The sequence below is a fragment of the Enhydra lutris genome, unplaced genomic scaffold, assembly GCF_002288905.1.
Source record: "Enhydra lutris kenyoni isolate GAN:26980312 unplaced genomic scaffold, ASM228890v2 scaffoldscaffold3, whole genome shotgun sequence".
NCBI lineage: Eukaryota > Metazoa > Chordata > Mammalia > Carnivora > Mustelidae > Enhydra > Enhydra lutris.
Window position 1 is genome coordinate 57,565,233 of NW_019154087.1, and position 16,381 is coordinate 57,581,613.

Genomic DNA, 16,381 nt, shown 5'->3' on the forward strand with positions numbered 1-16,381 from the left:
CTAATGTTAATTTCTCAGTTTTGACGAATGTACCACAGTTATATACATGTTAACATGAGAAGAAACTGAGTGAAAGGTAATTGGGAACTCTCTGTATTAACTTTGTAAATTTCTGTAACTTTGTAAATTTCTGAAAATCTATAATTATCTTTTAAAAGTCTAATTAAAAAAAGCTTAATTAACACTTCATAAATCAGTAAGCTCTGCCTTCATCTAATACCATATTGTCACATATGATTTTATCTGCCTATATATTTTAAAATCTGTCTTTATTTAGTATTTAATTTTCATATTTTATGTGGTAAATTATATATAATATAAAAGTTATTATTTTAACTATTTTTAAGTGTACAATTCAATGGAATCAAGTATATTCACACTGTTGTTCAATCATCACCATTATCCATCTCTTGAATTTTTCATCACCTCAAACTGAAACTCTGTACCCATTAATATATGTTTTTTTTTTAATATATCTGTTTTAATTTAATTTTAAAGAAGATGGGAACTACACCTAACTCACTCTGCCACCTCACATTTGCCAAGGTAAATTCTTAGAATGCTTTTACAGTGATGTTTCTTTGTGGCAGTGAGAGAAACTCCATTTAAATAAAGACAAAGAAACACCTAGGATTCTGATTCAAAGAAAACAAGAGACTTCAGTTCATCCTTGATTTAAAAAATAATAATAAAAGAGAAATGGTCATTGTTATTTTCCCCAAAATAGTGATTATTCTATATCAAGGAGTTACAGGAAATTTATACAGTTTGACTATCTTATACATATTATACCTGCCTAACATTTCTTTGGGTCAATTTTTTTTTCATTACTCATGTATGTAGAAGCAATTTGTATTCAATTTGGAAAATATTGATTCTATTTGTTGGATCTACAGCATTTAGCCATGTGACCCTTTGAAACTACTGAATTTCAGTTCCTTTAAATCTAAAATGAGGGAATAAAACTCAATTTCTAGGTGTATCTCCAAATATAAGACTATATAATGACTCTTTATGACTTGTTCTTTATTTGAGAGAGCAAGAGAGTGGTAGAGGGAGTGGCAGAGGGAGAGGGAGAAGCAGACTCCCTGCTGAGCAAGGAGCCCCATGCAGGGCTCAGGGCTCAATCCCAGAACCCCAAGATCATGACCTGAGCTGAAGGCAGATGGTTAACCAACTGAGCCACTCAGGTGCCCCTCTTTATGACTTGTTATTAATTTTCTTGCTTTTCCCTATATTATCATAGGTGAAAACTTTAAGTGTGTTGGGAATTTCAAAACATATTTGCAATTTTTTGACAATCCTCCACCAAAATGTATAATCTAATTCTCTTTTTCTTAAAAATGGATTGACTTTAATGATTCATTTCTAGCAAATAGAATGTGGTAGAAATCTCACCACATGACATCTGAGTCTTGGTCATGAGAGACAAAACAGAATCTGCCTGGTCCTTACGGGACATGGTGATGCCTTAGAACCCAGTCACCATGTTCTGTGTTGTGAGGGAAACAAACAGCTACATGAAAAAAAGTACTCCATAGGTATTTTGGTCATAGTCCCAGTATGGTCTCAAATGAGAGCTGATATTAACTGCCAAACATTGAGTGAAAGACCCTTCATAAAACTGTAGCCCTAGAGGCACCTGGGTGGCTCAGTGGGTTAAAGCCTCTGCTTTCGGCTCAGGTCATGATCCCAGGGTCCTGGGATCGAGCCCCACATTGGGATCTCTGCTCAGCGGGGAGCCTGCTTCCTCTTCTCTTTCTGCCTCTCTGCCTACTTGTGATCTCTGTCTGTCAAATAAATAAATAAAATCTTAAAAAAAAAAAACAAAAAAAAAAAACCCAAAAAACTGTAGCCCTCACTTGAGGCTGGTGGAGTGAAGTTGACCTTCTGAGCCCTGCCCAAATGATAAGCTTATAAGCATAATATAAGTCACTAAGTTTTGTGATAGATTTTTATAGAACAATAGATAACTGCAAACATGAGTAAGAATCAAGTTTACATATTACACATAGTGTTAGTGTTTTGCAAAAGTGATGCAGAGAAGATGCAAGAGCATAATGATATGGGGAAGAGTTATAAGGGGAAAAAAAAGGATATGCAAAGCAAGAAAGAATGATTCCAAATCATGTTAAAGCTAAGAGAGAATGTGGCTCTGACATGTCAGGACATAGGATGGTAGCTATTTTATGACTTCAAGAATGATCAAGTAATGATCAAGGAAACATGGTCAGACTCTTACTAAAGTTCAAGAACTAGGGGTGCCTGGGGAGCTCAGTGGATTAAGCCTCTGCCTTCGGCTCGGGTCATGATCTCAAGGTCCTGGGATGGAGCCCTACATCGGGCTCTCTGCTCAGCAGGGAGCCTGCTTCCTCTCCTCTCTCTGCCTGCCTCTCTGCCTACTTGTGATCTCTCTCTCTGTGTCAAATGAATAAATTTAATCTTAAAAAAAAAAAGTTCAAGAACTAAAACAACAGATTTTTTTTTTTGATAAATGTTTCTTTTTACATATTTTGGATACTAACTCTTTACCAGAAATGTCATTTGCAAATACCTTCTCTCATTCATTAGGTCATCTTTTAGTTCCCTTGGTTGTTTCCTTCGCTGTGTAGAAGCTTTTTATTTTTATGTAGTCCAAACAGTTTGTTTTTGCACTTGTTTCCTTTGCCTCAGGAGGTGTATTTAGAAATATGTTGCTACAGCTGATGTCAGAGACATTACTTCCTGTGTTCTCTTCTAGAATTTTTAGTTTCAGGTCTCACATTTAAGTCCTTAATCCATTTTGAACATATCTTTCGGTCTTTTTGTCTCCATTTGTGGAATAGTTTATCAAAACAGAAGTTTTTGGCTTAAAAAAAATCAAAATTGAATTCCTTGTTTGACCTAGTACGTGACAGATCCTCAGACACTGAAGTAAACTATAAGCTATGAAAGAACTTACATGCAAAAAGAAAGCATTCAAAGAATGACTCAAGAATTCAAAATTTGTAAGATAGGTACTGCAATGGGTAAAAGTACCTCTGGTTTATAATATTTTAATATTATAAATGGGAAAAAAATCATCTAATTTTAGCCCCAAATCCATGGTCATGAGTTCACACCATTCCTAGTTTGGAAGTTTGTACTAAGCATCACCAGACCTATTAATAAGAAAAAAGTAGCCTTACCTAGTCTATTACTCAGACATCTTTAAAAGATACTATGAAGGATCTCACCTTAAATATTTTCTCCTATTTCTTACCATCCATATTATAGTTTCTCATGGATTCTTTGGCACTATATCAGCCATATATTGTAATACTTAATAATGAGGATATGCCTTGAATAAACCAATTATTTCTGTAACAAATTTAGAAGAATTGCAACATAAGCAATGGCAATTGGATTATAGTTAAAGTCCAGGTATGTCAATTATCTCATTTCTCACTGAATGGTTGCTCACTGATTGATTCTTTTTTTCATGCTGAAAAAACAGTAAACAACTGTAGTTTTACTGAAAGTACTTAACTACCTGTACCTCCTCTTTATAAGAAAGGTACATAAGAGCCCTAGGTAAATGTTATCCAGTGATGCAGGGAATATTGGCCAACAAGTTTAAAGTACATTATCTTATAATGAATCATCAACCCTCAGGAAAGTTAAATCAACAACATTCTGACCAAATGCGTTTAACTTTTTGTGAGATATGTGTATTGGATTAATAATGGAATTTATCTGTAACATATTTTAGTTGTCATAAGTACTGGCAATTTGCCTTAATTTTTGGCATTAGAATTATTTTTCAGTAACATATGTGTAACAGTCATATGGATTTCTGTAATAGAGTAACCCAAACCCTGGTTGAAAGTCTGAAGGTTCTGGAGAGAGTAGGGTAGAAAACAGAATACTGCTATTCTTATGGGATTATATTCTTGCATGGGAGAAACAGTGAATAAAAAGTAAATAAGTGAGTTAGTTATGCATAACAATATATACAATGAAGACTATAAAATAGGGTATTGCACAAAGATTCATGGAGTGAGGACCTCAGATACATTGCAGAAACTGACTGATGTGAAGGAGGCAGCTAGGCAAAGGTTGGGAGGCATTATTCCAAGCAAAGAGGAAACAAAATCCTGTCATTTAAGAATCAAAAAGAAGGTCAGAGTCCTAAATATAGTCAGTAAATTTTGTGTGGTGGGGGAACATCTCTACTTCTTTCTTCAAATTTACTCTAAGTGTGGGTTTTGCTAATGGCTGTTAAAAATAGGAGTTTTAGATTTCATTACTATGTAGACTACTAGTTGAAAGGAAACATTAGTGAAATTGAGACAAGACTGAAGCCTAGAAAACAGTGTTGAGTTAAATAATGGGAAAGAAGAATCCTACTTGAAATATTAATGAACACATTTTATTGCCTACTTATACTTCAGTTTTATAAGCTTCCAATATAATGAATGTATAAATTGACAACAGTTTCAATTGCATTCCCCCTGGAAGTTTGTCCAGCCAAATACTTACTCATTCATATGTGTTTCCCTTTTCTACATCTGCATTCTGTTTCCCTATTGCACTCCTTTTATTCCTTCCCAAACGTCAATACCCTGAGGAGAAAGGGAGGTCCTAAAGAGCTCTGATTTTCTTTTTGAACAATTATTCCTTATTATTCTTTGCAGAGTATGCCCAATAAACCAATCTACTTTTTAATCTTAATATTATCAACTCTGTAAAATATTTAATGTCTTTCCCAACTGAATAATGAAACTTGATGCCAATATTAAAAAAAAAAAAATGGAGAATGGCTACCTCTTTCTACTTAAACACAAAACCTAACAGAAAAACAATGGAAAGCAAATGATAAGAATAGCAATCATTAGCCACTTTAAGACTATAACTGTTTTTCATAGTCCAGTTCTGTGTTTTAAATCGTTTGCACTTTTGTTTCATTATTTTCTATATAGCTGGCACTTCTTAAATACTAAAGGAAATAAAATCAAATACTAAAAAAAAAAAAAAAAAAAAAAAAAAAAATTATTGAAATTATGGTGGGGATGCCTGGATGGCTCAGTCAGTTAAGTGTCAATCACCAGCTCAGGTAATGATCTCAGTGTCCTGGAATCAAACCCCAAGCTGTCAGGCTCCTTATCAGCTGGGTTTCTCTTCTCCCTCTCCCTCTGGCCCTCACCCCTTCTTGGGCTCTCATATGCTCTCTCTCTCTCTCTCAAATAAATAAATAAAGTCTTTAAAAAATTGTTGTGGAACAACAGATATTAATAGATATTGACTCATTGCTAACATTAGTGTTATTATATGTGTTCAAAGACAGTTGTTTAAATTAATGAATATAAGCAAATTCTAAGAAATGTTTTCCAGAGAAATGTAGTTAGCTTAAATTCTTACAGCCACAAAGTATTATGAGGATTGGATCACGACTTACAATCATCAGAGATAGTTAATATGTGTTATAATAATCATAATTGCATTGAGATTCTCTCAGTCAGTCAAGGGAAAAACTGCAGGTAGTTGAAATTCATCCAGAAGACAGCTGCTTGGACATGTCAGGAAACTAATTAAAAAGTTCCAGGATGAGTGTAAAGCTGAGAGGCCGAGCTGAACATGTGAGAACCATGCTGAGTTTGAGATGGCACGAATGGCTACTAACTTACTCTCTCATAAGAAACGGTTCACTTTTTTACAAGGGCAATGACAGCCCATAAAGGAGCACTGGCCACAGGACAACTAAAGACTTCCTTCAATGAAAGTTCCCTGGAGAAATATGCAGCAGTAAGATTTTGAGGTAAACATACCTCAGATCATCATCATGACAGATGAACTCTCTGGAACTGTCTAGTGACAGATTGTTTGTTAATAAATAGCTTGTTAATAAGTAGGACGACTGAGATTTAAATGTTGATGTGGAGTCAAAGGTCAAATCTGTCAATCTGCTTATCCTGAATGTTTGTCCTTCATAGTTACTATGGGTTTTTCTTAAATAAATTGTTAAAGAAATGTACATTTTACATTTGAAGTAGGTATTAATAAAGAATTTGTCTTTTCAATAAATCCCAAGACCAGGAAGTATCATACAAGCTCCAAAATGCCCTAAAGTATGCATTATCAGCCAATGTATATGGTGGATACATTAAGAAAAAAAATCCTTTAAAATAATTTATCTTCTTTAGCCTTTTGACGTTATAATTACCATGGACAATTTTACTAAGTGGTCTGAGACTTGACAGTATTCCCAGCCAGTAGGTGAATAATGGAAGTAGGATTTTTGATGAGCTTAATTGGTTGTTGAGCTTGAGGAGTTATATGAACTGAAGTTAAATAAGCAATTTTACATATTTTAACTCCAAAAAGACCATCAGCTTCCACAAGGTCATCAACTGAATTCAAACTCGAACTCTTGGGGAAACGTGTTTGGATATAAATACACGATGCTATTATGGAGACTTTTGTGGCCCTCACAAAGTTGAATGTGTTCTGCTACATAAACACATTAACACTAACTAGTCCCTATCAGAAAATCAGGCTTTGTTCAACCAGGGATTTGGCTAGACTGAAGATATTTACAGAAGCAAGTTGCATAAAGAAGTGCAGGAAAAAAAAAAAAGAAGAAGTCACATGTAGAGGAGTCTAGAAAGGAACTACCAACTTGATAACATCAGTATAAAAGGAACATTAGAGATAACAAACTGTGTGGAGTTCCCTTGAACCAAACTTTCTCCTTCTAGTATATTTACATACACTGATTCTTACCAACACCATCTCCCCCCCATATATATATGCTCTAAAAACCTGTACAGCTGTCACTGTACAAATATGACCTTTTTTGTATATTATAATCAAAAGATCAGTATAATCTATTTTAAATTAATAAGAAACATTGAGGTGATGTATATTTTATTTTTAGGTATAAAATAAGACTAAATCTTAAACCCCCAAATTTGATTATATATACTCATAAAAGTGGAGAATCTGTACCCATCTTGGCTATTGATTAAAGTGTTTTCAGAGGTAAAGATCTCTTCTTCCTTTTGTATCATATTTCAAAAATAATTTGTTGGTAACCATCTTTTGCTCATCTTCATTGCTGAATGCAGTAGACACAATGCTTGGTAAAAATTGCTAGATATAGGATTATTCTATGACATAAAGCTAATGTCAATTAAGATGGTTTTGTGTTCATATATGGAAAATTGCATGTAGCCTTGAAGATATCTTGAAATTACACATCTCAAATTACTGCTGCTGACTTCCTACCTGCAAGCAATGAGGATAGGGATGCTTAAAACTGCCACCATGACCAGAGGTGAGATTTTGTTTACCTGGAAAGAAGATGCATAATGCATATATGTGTTGTTGGATATAACTAAAATATCTGTTGATTCTCTGTGATTGGTGTCTATTGGACCAAAACCTATTGGAACATCCAGACCAGAAATTTGAAGGGGCATAAAAAACACTTAAATTTTTGGAAGGAATGATGAAAATTGTGAACAACTTGTAGTCCTCAGTCAAATGATAAGATATTCAGTTAAAAAAACAATGCATAAAGATTCTTAACTTGGAGTTTCCCAGGTTTTCTCCAACAAAATATTAATAAAGATCTATAAATGGATCTCTTTTAACAAAACATACGCACACACTCATACACACACACACACGCACACACTACTGAGAAGGGAATAAATCTCAGAAGAGTTATATTACTGATAGGTCAGAACTAATATTTCATTCCATCTGTGATAGGTTCTAAAATTCCTGTCCCTAGGACACTTGGGTAGCTCAGTCATTTAAGCATCCAACTCTTGATTTTGACTCAGGTCATGGTCCTGAGATCCAGCCCCAGACGGGGCTCTACACTGAGAGTGGAGCCTGCTTAATATTCTCTCTCCCTCTCTCCCTCTGCACTCCCAACTGCTTGCATGCATACTCTTTCTCAATCTAAAGTAAATAAACCCTGTCCCTTATTTCTACTTCATTATTATATTTCTAAATCATTGTAATCATATCTGCCAGTTATTTAGTGCCTACACTGGCCAACAACCTATTTATGACTTGTAATCTACACAATAATTCTTTAAGATTGTGACGTTTAATCTTATGTGTTAACTTGATTGGGCTAAGGGAAATCTACAGAACTATAAAACATTTCTAGGTGTATCTGGGAAAGTGTTTCTGGAAGAGATTAGCATTTGAATTGGGAGACTAAATAAAGATTATTACTCTCAACAATATAAGTGTACATCGTTCAATCCATCAGGGCCTGAATAATAATACAAAAAGGTGGAGAAAAGGCAAATTTTATCACTGCCTGAACTGGGACCTTCATCTTTTCCTGTCCTGAGACATTGGCACCCCCGGTTCTTAAATATTTGGACTGGGACTGGGATTTCCACCATGAGCTTCCCTGGTACTTAGGCCAGGAACTGGAACTACACCACTGGATTTTCTGGGGCTCCAGCTTGCATATGGCAGATTTTGGAACTTCTCAACCTCCATAATTCTATGAGCCAACCCCTCATAATAAATCTCTTTCAATATATCTTTCTTTGTATTCCATTCATTCCGTTTTCTAGAGAAATCTGACTAATCAAGAGGTGGACAATATTCTCATTTTATATAGAAGAGAGCTGATATTTAGAGCTTAAGTAACTTGAATGATGTTTTATAACTAGAAAGAGCAGCATTAAACCCCAGCTCAGTTGTCCCATTGACTATGTGTTGCTTCTCAAGGATCTTAAAACTTAGAGAATTTAGTGATGAATTCTAATTTTTCTAAGAAATTAAAAAATTATAGCATCTTTAAAAAAGCAGAGTATAATTTATATTTTTCTTTAATCTGCAATAAAAATATAAATGAAAGCTGTGTCAGTGAAATTATAAATTCTGTCATTCTTTGAAAGGAAATTTTTGTTAACATTTTCAAAATTAGTTTAAAATGAAGAATAGCTAGAATAACTGAGGAAGTGGAAGATCATTAATACTTGGCTTAGGAAGTGTTGAGTAGTTGCATAAAGACCAGAGTCTGGGGGCATCTGGGTGGCTCAGTGGGTTAAAGCCTCTGCCTTCGGCTCAGGTCATGATCTCAGGGTCCTGGGATCGAGTCCCGCATCGGGCTCTCTGCTCAGCAGGGATCCTGCTTCTCCATCTCTCTTTGCCTACCTCTCTGCCTACTTGTGATATCTATCTGTCAAATAAATAAATTAAAAAAAAAAATCTTAAAAAAAAAAAAAAAGACCAGAGTCTGCAACACTGCAATGATTATTCATGCTCTGCAACATCCTGCCAAGGATGAACTAGTTCAAGGGTCATCAGGAGGATATACACATCATTATAGGATCATTTAAATGAAAAAGTTTCACCTTCAAAGTGGTGACACAATCGATAGTCAATAGAGACAGGGAGTTAGAGCACAATCACAATGAGAGCCACTTAACCTGAGTGATTACCTCCTAATTTCTGAGATAATGATAGAATGGAAGAAAGGAAGCTAGATCTGAATCAGCAATTTCACTTGGAGAAGTGTTAACAATTGGAAAAAAAGTTTTCTAGGCATAAATTACAGTTAATTTTTTTTCAAAATAAGACCTGATTTTTCCTTAATGTATTTTTCTTTACATAGTTATTTAAATTTAATTAGTGTGTAATACTGTGAATGTCATAGGCTCAACATTTATCAGGTTGGTCAGGAATATCTGAAATAGTCTTTGTTCAGTGGTGTCTTTGGAATAAGACCTACAAGAGCACCAAAGGCCAGATATAAAGGAGGCACAGGTAAGGTTTTCCAGTGCTTCTCCTTCCCCTTCTCTGAAGAGGACAGGATGGGGAAAAACTATTCCTTAGTCATTCTATTTAAACTTTTGGCAAAATTATAAAAGGAAATGAGTAATAATCCATAATACAGGAAATCCAATCATTCTTATCATAAGGGCGACAAGATACTTACTCAAATAAACATTATTTGTTGCCTTTAAATTTTAACCTTTAAGACAAGAGTAGAATGAACAAATGAAAATCTGTATTATTGTTTTTGGATAAGAACACTACATCATAGTGTTAATTCTACCAGTGAAAATTCATAAATCTGCTACATTACCAATAAAAACAACAGATTTTTTTTTCCTGAAATAAGCCAGGATTATTTTCTTGTACTTAACTATATATTTTGTTTGTTTTGTTTATCGAAGAATGGGCTGTTTTGTATGCGTGCATATTTTTACACAAATATAATTTTCTTGGATATTACATTCTTCACCTTACTTATTAAACTGAACACTATATTTTTATGATCCATCAATGTTGTGCTTTATATACATTTAACTTGTTGTTTAATAACTGTTGCTAATATTCCATGGTGTGCATACATATTTTACTTATCTACTCTGCCAATCATAGATAACAACATTGCCTAGGATGCCTGCCTGCCAGATAGAATACTGTGACAATATTCTGGTACATCTATACTTATGTAACTGAGCATTTCTATGTGATAGATACCCAGGAGTGTAAATTACTATTCATAAGTATGCCAGAATGTTTTCCAGAATTACTCCATCAGTCTACATTCCCATTACTTTAATATTTCTGGAATCTCATTATTTTTAATTTTGCTTAGGTCCTAAATTACAGATGCAATGACTTCTAAGTAGGTTTTCCAGTATTCTAACCTATCTCTTCTAAGTAATAGCATATCACCTATATCAGTGCCAAAGAGATATCTGATTATGGTACTTTCTCTTGCCTTCTCTCTTTCTGTGGGTCATCTTTGTTTTCAGAATAGACTCACAATCTTTATATGTGTAACATTTCAAACTTTCTCTCTTCCCCACTGTTTATATCTCATGCCCTCAGCCTCTGCCAAACACAGACACATAAAAGACTATTAACCAAGTCATTGGAAATTTCTTGTGTTCATAGTTCAGTAAATATTTATTTATATTATATTTACTGATGGTGCTATCATATGCAAGGCAATATGTTAATCAGAAAGTCTATAATAGAGAGCTAGCTGGAGATGATCTGTTTTCTCACAGAATTTACATTTTAGTTTGGGATATTAATAATAAACAAGTAAACTACAAAATAAAAGGAAATAAATAAAAGAGTAGCAGAATGCAAGGCTATATGTATTTTCCGTATTCCTTTCTTAATATTTTGTACATGCAAGACCATCTTCCTGGAAATTCCATTTCTCTTTCTTTCTTTATATTCTCATGGCAGATTGTGTGTGTTTTCTTCCTACTCTATTGAAATTACATTTGTTTTCCCCACTGCAAAGTGTTTAAGAGACTACAAAAGGGTCTATTATTTTCATTGTGTATCAACATCTAGCGGATACATCAATGAAAAGTTAATATTTGCTGAGGTAATTAGTATATAAAATTATCTATCAATGAATAACTGTATAATTTATTAATTATGTATTATATGCTTAGCACTCTGGTAGATTTTATAATGAATTCATAAAAAATGAGAATATATCCTCTTTAGGGGGGTTGTAATACACTTGTATAAACAGCTAAAGCTCATGGTACAATATTCTAAATGGAAAAATATTATGAAGAAAGAGCAGATAATAGTGTACAACCTTATGGGACTATGTCATAGATCAGCTGGAAATTAGTGTACTTTAAAGGCTGAGTCAAATGTACACATGTAGGAGATATAAGGAGTGTGTTCCAAGGGTGAGAATGTTCAGAATATTCATGCCTAAGCATGGCATTTTAGAAACACATTAAGTGCAATTAAATAAACTGGTACTGAGTACACAGTATGTTCTAAACTAATAATGGATAGTCTCTTTGAATATAGTGATAAACCCAAAGTCTAGTGGTGTGACCACTTTGACTCAAGTGAATAATTCAAGTTGGAGAATGGGAAGATATCAACTGAGTCCGAATAAGGATAATGATGATGGTGGATGTTCTTGAAAGCCAAGCAAATAAGCACACCATTGAATTTGAAGGCATTAGACTTGAATTTAAGACATTTTATCTGATAAAACCAGACCAAAAAAAAAAAAAAAGTTAACTTGATCACAGTGTGTACAATTATTATTAGCTGTGGACAATTAAAATGAGAGTACTTCCCATCTGTTAGAATGGCTATTATCAAGAAGACAAGATATAACAAATATTGGTAAGGATATGGAGAAAAGGGTTGTGCCTTATTAGTGGGAATCTAAGTGGATACAGCCTCTATAGAAAACAGTATGGAGATTCCTCAAAAAAATAAAAGTAGAACTACCATATGATATAACAATTTCACTTCTGGATTTATATTTGAAAGAAAGAAATCATTATCTTTTTTTTAAAGATTTTATTTATTTATTTGACAGAGAGAGATCACAAGTAGGCAGAGAGGCGGGCAGAGAGAGAGGAGGAAGCAGGCTCCCTGCCAAGCAGAGAGCCGGATGTGAGACTCTATTCCAGGATCCTGAGTTCATGACCTGAGCTGAAGGCAGAGGCTTAACCCACTGAGCCACCCAGGCGCCCAGAAATCATTATCTTAAATAGATATATGCACCCCAATATTCATTGTATTGTTTGCACAATAGCCAAGATATGGAAACAACCTGAATGTTCATCAACAGATGAATGGATATCTATAAAAATACAAAGAAAATAAAGTTTGGACTTTAAAAATAAGTATATCTTGCCATTTGCAAAAACATAAATGAAATCTGAATTCATTATACTAAGTGAAACAAGTGAGACATAGAATGACAAATACTGTATCATCTTGCTTGTATGTGGAATCTATAAAAACAGACCTCATAGAAGAAGAAAAGATGTGTGGTTGCCAGGGGGAGCTGGGAGAGATAGGGAAATGTTAATCAAAGGGTACAAACTTCCAGGTAGAAGATAAGTACATTCTGGGCTTGTAATGTACAGCATGGTGACTATAGTCAATAATACTGTATTATATATTTGAAGTTGGTAAGAGAGTAGATTTTGAAAATTCTTATCTCATGCACCAAAAAATTGTAACTATGTGAGGTGATGGGTGTGTTAATGAACAATGTGGTAATCATTTTGTAATATATACATATAACAAGTCATGATGTTGTATGCCTTATACTTGCAAAATGTTTTCAATTATAATACCACAAAACTGAAAGAGAGGGAGGTGCCAGTTAGAAAACTCCGTTCAGTGATAGGAACTTTTAACATAATGGTGGCAATAGAAATATAAAGGAAGACCCAGATGTTAGAGATATTTTAAAAAAATAATTCAGGGGCACCTGGGTGGCTCAGTCAGTTAAGCGTCTGACTCCTGATTTTGGCTCAGGTCATGATCTTGGGGTAGTGAGATTGAGCCCAGCTTTGGGTTCTGTGCTCGAGGCAGAGTCTGCTTGAGGGTGTCACTCCCATTCTCTCTGTCCCTCCTCCCCACTCGTGCTGTCTCTCTTTCACAATAAATAAATAAAATCTTTAAAAAAATAAAATACAATTCATGCTTGATTGGGTACTAAGGCTCAAGTAAAGAGATGAGCTAAAATGACCTCAAGATTTATAGTTTGAATCTAGAAAAAGGTGTCAAAAATATGTACACAGAGATAACATTTTCTCCCTAGGAGAATGTGATGTGCTTATTTTTATACATACTAAGTTGACATAGAGGGGAAAAAAATCTACAGATAGCAAAAAGCATACAATAAAGAAATGCCAATAAAATAGAAAAGAAGGATATCAGTTTTTTTTTTTTTGCATTATTGGATTAATTATATTTTCTATTGCACCAGGGCTTTTCATTTCATTTTCTACTATCTATAATATGCTTCATGCTCAGTTTATTAAATTTATGTATATTACATACAAAACTTGATGTAATAAAACTATTTAAACAACACTGGTCACAAATTAAACCCATTAAATGTTCTTAAAATTTAAATATAAAATAATGCATTTATTTTGTCTGATTTTTTAAAAAGTTTCCCAATGTTTTAAATAATAATAAAATCTATAAAAATACTTAAATTTAAGTCTATTGTAAACTACAACACCGATGGTTTAATCCATGTCATTATTTTTCTGTTTTGAATTTTATATCTTCTAGGAACTATAAAAATATTTACACGACATTTCCAGGGGTATAGTAATCTTAAAGCACCCCACCTCTCCATTCCATCCCAGCCACAAAAAAAAAAAAAAAAAAAAAAGTCTCAGGTCAGATCAGGTTATGAATCAGTTTATTCTCATTGACCCTAAATATTTCACATTTAATTCATATTATCAAGCTTAGCTTCCTTTTTATGGTAAACTTCACTTGTTAGATAAATAAGGCTCTTACGTCCTATCCATTTATTTAAGCATTAAGTTATCACATCATATTGTTCACTCCCCCACTCACTAAATGTTGTATGTTTTGGCAACCTTGACCATCCTTGCATAATCAATTTATATATCATAATGATATAGCTACTTGATTTATTATTGTTATTTCAAAAATTACAACTGCCTTATTAATCTTATGCACAGGCATCATGTCCTAGGAGATGAGGATACACCTGTGCCTTAAGTTTCACGTGTTAGGGCATTTAGCTAATGCATCATCTTGAAACACGCTACTATTGACTACTATTTCATTACAGGCATGTGTGCTGGTTTCTGACTCAAGACATGGAAAGAGCTGCCTTGCAGTTGGCACAGGTGGAATAAAAGTGTAAGCCTAATCTTGGTATTGGTTGAGCACTGGTGATGCATAAAAGTGCTGCTTCTTCTGGGCCATTTCTAGAGTCATAGATGGGAGAACATATGCCATTTAAGATTATGAATTCATGTTCATTTTTCCAGTTCTGTATATAATGTTGATCCATCTTTATTATAAGGGTTTTATTTACCAATAAGTCTTCCTTCCTATAATGGCAATCTCAAAATAAAGGTGGCAACTGAATAAAAGCTGAGAATAGTGTCAAAGAATTAAAAAAAAATAAGAGCTGGTTACTGCATTTGTTAATTAGTGAATGTGAAAGAAAAGGATACCAGCGAAACTGCGGGATTATTGTTATGGACAAAATAAAGCGAGGAAGGAAGGATTAGATAGTAAACAAATGGAAAAGGCTGAACCACAATTTACATTATCACAGACAAGGAAGAGAAGTACTTAGGATATTCATAATACAATGCATATGTAAAAGAAGTAGCCAGTAGAGAGACCATGATCTAAGATTCAGAAAAGGGAGTGGTCAAACCTAGAAATGTGGATATAATGAATTTGAAGAAAAATAAGAAGTAATTGGCTTTATAGAATAAGGTAGACGAATATTGTATACAGTCACATGTATAAAGATTGAGAAATATGAAATAAAAATGGAAGGAAGAGGAAAGGAAGTTGGGGAAAACTCTGAAAAAAATATTTGCATGCTGATTTGTTTAATAACAAATAAACAAAAGTGTTGTTAAGGAACAGGGTCTGGTTTATGACAGAATAATCAACAGTCATTTTTGTGGTCCAAAATAATCACAGAAAAAAGTTCAAGATGGGGCAGATCTACAACTAAGGTTAGGCACACAATGTATCACTGAAGCCCAAAGGATTACAGATCCTAGATACTCCAGCTGCCTGGCTATGTGGAGTTGAAATCCAACAGATGTTGCTTTGGTAACTTTAATGTATTAAGTATATTAATTATTAGGTGTCTTAATGTATAAATAATTTCAGTGTGTCAACTTATTTTTATCAGATTCTCCCTCAGCTTAATATTAAGAGATAAGCAGGTACATCATTCCAGAACCCATTCAGTTCCCGAAGAACCTCTTTAGGAAATGTTTGTGACTGTGCTAATTACATTGGAAATTGCGTTGGATTTAGATGTAAATTTTAGTGGACAAATCCCAAAGGACATTTGAACTCTCTTTCAACACTCTGATTCTAAGAAAAGTTGAATAAATGAAAACTGTGAACTTGCTTTCCAAGTTTGTTCCGTAGGGTTAGTTAATTATTGGAGGAATTTGAATCATCAAATGATTCATAGCTGCCAGTGATACAACTGAAACAAAAAAAAAATAAAATAATTCTGTCTACATAGTTTAGTCAGGAGAACTGCTTTGTATCCCATAATTGCATTTTTTTTTTGGCAATGTTGTTTGGCACATTGTCGATACTTATCAATGTTTGTTAAAGAAATAAATGCCTCCATCCCAAATTCTTTCTGCCAGTCTTCTGTAATACACAATAGCCTTATAGTTTCTAGTTTCTCACTTCCCTTTCTTTCACAATGTAGTCATTGTGCAATTAATTAATGCACTACAATGTAGTGCAATGTAGTGCAATTAATTAATGCACTACAATGTAGTGCATTAATTAATGCACTACAATGTAGTGCAATGTAGTGCAATTAATTAATGCACTACAATGTAGTGCATTAATTAATGCACTACAATGTAGTGCA